This window comes from Lolium perenne, chromosome 3, assembly GCF_019359855.2.
Source record: "Lolium perenne isolate Kyuss_39 chromosome 3, Kyuss_2.0, whole genome shotgun sequence".
NCBI classification, from domain to species: Eukaryota; Viridiplantae; Streptophyta; class Magnoliopsida; order Poales; family Poaceae; genus Lolium; species Lolium perenne.
The window spans coordinates 239,702,559-239,707,551 of record NC_067246.2 but is presented as its reverse complement, the minus strand read 5'-3'; positions in this window follow the sequence as shown (position 1 = coordinate 239,707,551).

The following is a 4,993-nucleotide window of genomic DNA, read 5'->3' as shown; positions in this document are numbered from 1 at the left end:
TGGGCACTTGGAGATGTTTTTGGCAAGACTAAAGAGATAGATATAATCTTTACCAGGAAGCACAATGTTCTCCGCATGCTCATTACTTGCTTAGATACTGCTCTTATTCCTGACTCATGGGACTTGAAGACTAAGCATGAGTTCTTTCGATTAAGATTTGAGGTGGAAGGGGAGCAAAGGACAAATACTCTAGATGTTACCATGTCTGATGTTCCGGGTGATGGGGGTGATGATGAGTCTAACAACAATGATCACAATAAGCCGGCTGATGGTGGTATGGAGCGCAATGTGAAGCGTAATAAAAATATCGATGGTACAAGTGAAGGAAATGGTACAGCTAATTCTCAACCTGAGTTGAATACATCATCTCATTCCTCACAAATGAATAAGGCCAGCTAAGTGCATGCTCTGGATAAAAGCCGTTCTGTTTTGACAAAAACTATGAGTACACAAAGGTATGATGATGTATTGCATAGTTCAAATCAATTGTGTTTAAAGCCTAAAAAGTTATATTCTTATTTCAGCGCGGTTATGGAGGGAGCTGCGGAGTATGTTCCAATACTGCCTCCATCAGACTCAATCACCATTTTAAATAAGCCACAAAAAAATTTGTTGGTACCTGAGGGGGTACCTGCTGGTGAGGAGGCGGGACGTACGTCGATCGGGTCGACGTTGCATGCTGCACGCCATCTGAAGCATGCAACCTTGGGCCACGAGGCCGCAGCTCAATTGCCGAGCAGGCTGATGGTGGCCGGAGGCCCAGCTTCGTCGCAGCCCATTAAGCATGGCATGAATTGCCTTATGCACTCAGCCGAGTCCCTCCCTGTGTCTACTTTGGCTTCAAATTTTCCGAATTCTGTCATAGCTAAGGTGAACAAACCAGCTTCTTTTCCTGTTATGCATAATCTTGTTGAAACTTATACCTCCATTTTGAATGATACACAGGGTGTATGTTTCCCTGGTTCGGATGCTCCTGTTGTTAATGTCAATTCATCTAAGTTTTTGCCAAGGTATGATGAGGTACCTGTTCTTTCTTATGCTAACAGGATCAGTCCTAAGCTTTTTTATTCATCTCACAGTGCGGCTATGGAGAATGGTGAGGGGTATGCCCAAACTGTTTTACCTACAGCGGAGCTAGCTGATAAGGTGGGGGAGAACACGTCGATTGTGTCTGACGTGCTTGGCGCACGCCGACTGGAGCATGCAGGGCTCGGAAGTGAGGCTTTGGCCATACCAAAAATGACTAGGACTGCACCTCCTTGCGGCTCAGCATCACCTTTGGGGGCGACATCATCTACTCGGCCTGTTATGCATGGTTCTGGTATATCCATGACGACGCTGGTGAACCAGAGCACGCCGATCAAAACTGTGGCAAACCACAAGGGGTTGGCAACGAACAAGGTGATTGAACCTGTTTCTGTACTTTGTGTGACTCAGGAGGATCATTCTCATTCTCAGTATTTGACATTCGATAAGCAGGGTGAATCTACCCCTAATGAGATTTTGGTTTCTGGGAAGAAAAACATGCCGATAGCTCATACTTTCTCTCATAAGCAGATTCTTGATTTTGGTGGCATCGAAAAGGAAACTTCGCAAAATGTGCGGTCGAGCGGGAGGCTGCGCGCTCAGCCAAATTACGATGCAACCCAATTGGAGAGGGCGAAAATGCTGTTGCAGAAGCGTGATGAACTGCCAGTGATAGGTATGTCTAAGTCACAGCCGACATCGTTATTTTCTTTCTCCGATGAGCAGTTTTTTGAGCACGCTACTTCTTTGGGGGTTTCTCTGGGTAGTTCACATGCTGAGAATATTGCGTCGGTTAAACAAATAAAAGATATTGAATTGGACCGTATGGTCACTATGTTGGGAAAAAGTGATAAAACAAAGGGTGATACTGATTTTGATGCCTCTTGTTTTTTAGTCTCTCGTGCCTCGAATTTGTGTGAGGATTTGGATGATGAAGAGGATTTAGATGGGGATGAGTTAGAGAAAATTACTCCTATTATTATCAAGAATAAGAAACGACGTAAAAAATCATATGATAAGAATAATGTTAGGAGGAGCAACCGCATTCGTGTTAAAACTTCGAAATCTTAATGCATTATTTAAAAGGAATCACGTGGAATAGTGAAGGTTTCAAAGTCCCTGCCAAACATATTTTCGTGAAAGAATCCATTAGGGAGTATGACCTGGATTTTTTGGCTTTACTGGAGACAGGCCGATCACATTTCGCTACACCTTTTTTAAGAGATTTGTCGGCTGGAAAAGACTTTGCTTGGTTTTGTTTACCTCCGCAGGGACGATCCGGGGGAATTTTGGTAGGAATAAATACTGCTACTTTAAAAGTAAATAAAGTGGATAGTGGAGATTTTTGTGTTAAGTTGGCGGTAAAACCAAAAATAGATGGGTTTGAATGGTTGCTTGTACCAGTGTATGGGGCGGCGCAAGACAAATTCAAGCATGTTTTTCTAGCAGAATTAGTGAGAATGTGCGATTCAGAGACATTACCAATGTTGCTAGCTGGTGACTTCAATATATTAAGAAGACCAGAGGAGAAAAGTAATGATAATTTCAATCCTAGGTGGCCTTTTGTTTTTAATGCAATAATTGAAAATCTTAATCTCAGAGAAATTGCATTGTCGGGGAGACAATTTACTTGGGCAAATAGAAGAGAGAATCCCACTTATGAAAAATTGGATAGAGTCCTTGCTAGTGTAGAATGGGAGCAAAAATTTCCTTTGGTATCTGTTCGAGCTTTGACTCGGGTGGGTTCTGATCATACACCTTTACTTATTGATGCTGGACGTCAAGCTCATGTTGGCAATAAGATTCGTTTCTCTTTTGAGCTCTCTTGGTTAGAGCACGAGGGTTTCCATGATATGATCACAGCAGAATGGGCTGGGGTACCTATTGGAAAAACTCCTATACAAACTTGGCAGAATAAAATTAGACACCGACGTCGTTTTTTACGTGGCTGGGCGAAAAACTTGAGTGGCAAATATAAAAGATAAAAGGAAAGATTATTAATTATTATTGATACTTTGGATATTAAGGCTGAATCTTTACCGCTATCTCATTCTGAGCGTGAGGAGCTGAAAGCGGCTAATGATAACTTAAACAAACTTAGGTGTGATGAAGAAATTAAATGGGCACAAAGGGCTAAGGTCAAATTTATTCAGGAAGGAGGGAACAATACTAAATTTTTCCATCTAATAGCAAATGGGAGACATCGGAAAAAGAAATTTTTTCAGCTAGAACAAGATGAGGGTATTATAGTGGGAGATGATAATCTTAAAGCATATATAACTGAATATTACAAAAAATTGTTTGGCAGCCCAGAACCATGTTCGGTCACCTTGGATGAAAGTAGAATTGGGGATATACCACAATTGTCGGTTATTGAAAATAATCTACTAACTATGGACTACTCAATGGAGGAAATTCATAAAGCTATTTTTCAGATGGAACATAATAAATCACCTGGACCTGATGGCTTCCCGGCTGAATTTTATCAACATTTTTGGGATGTTATTAAAACGGATTTGATGGCACTTTTTGAGTGTTTTCAGAAAGGAGATTTGTCTTTGTATAAACTCAATTTTGGAGTTATTACTCTCCTACCTAAAAAGGAAAATGCTACTCAAATACAACAATATAGACCCATTTGTCTATTGAATGTTAGTTTCAAAATTTTCACTAAAGTTGCAACAAATCGAATATCGGAAGTAGCACAGAAAGTTATCAAGCCGACATAGACAACATTCATACCAGGAAGACATATTTTAGAAGGAGTGGTAGTTCTCCATGAGACAATACATGAATTGCATAGAAAAAAGCTCGATGGGGTTCTTTTAAAAAAATGAATTAGTGCTAGGAGGAACTAGACACTAAATGATATAGTAGAAACGGGACTTCGGCATGAGAATTCCAGAAATTCGTTCCTGACAGGATTCGAACTCTGGTCGTTGGGGTGCGCCACTTCGACCCCAACCACTGGGCTATGCCCACGTCCTCCGATGGGGTTCTTTTCAAAATTGATTTTGAGAAGGCGTATGATAAGGTAAAATGGCCCTTTCTGCAACAAGTCCTTCGTATGAAGAGTTTTGATCCTATTTGGTGTGAGAGGATTAAACAATATGTGCAAGGGGGGAGTGTAGGTATTCGAGTAAATGATGATATCGGACATTATTTTCAAACTAGGAAAGGTTTACGCCAAGGTGATCCTTTATCACCGATACTTTTCAATATTATTGCTGATATGTTGGCTATTCTTATTTCTCGAGCTAAGGATGATGGGAAAGTTGGAAGTTTACTACCACACCTGATCGATGGGGGGATATCTATATTACAATATGCGGATGACATGATTCTGTTTATGGAACATGATATAGCTAAAGCAATTAATATGAAGCTTATTCTTTCCATTTTTGAACAACTATCAGGACTTAAAATTAATTTCCATAAGAGTGAAATTTTCTGTTTCGGTAAGGCTAAAGATATGGAGCATCAGTATAGAAATATTTTTGGGTGCGAAGTTGGATCCTTACCTTTCAGATATTTGGGTATCCCAATACATTATAGGACACTCCGAAATGCGGAGTGGAACCCTGTGGAGAATCGTTTTGCTTCTAAGCTAAGTGGTTGGCCTGGGAAAATGCTTTCCTATGGTGATCAACTTGTACTAATTAATTCGGTCCTAACAAGTCTACCGATGTTTATGTTATCCTTCCTAGAAATTCCAGTGGGAGTAAGGAAAAGGCTAGATTTCTACAGATCTAATTTCTTTTGGCAATCTGAAGAAAATAAAAAGAAATGTCGTTTATCTAGATGGAATATTTTGTGTAGACCGAAGGATCAAGGGGGGCTAGGGATTGAGGTACTTGAGTTAAAAAACAAATGCTTACTCAGTAAGTGGCTGTTTAAATTGCTCTCGGAAGAGGGTATGTGGCATCAACTGTTGTATAATAAGTATCTCAAGAATAAAACACTTTCA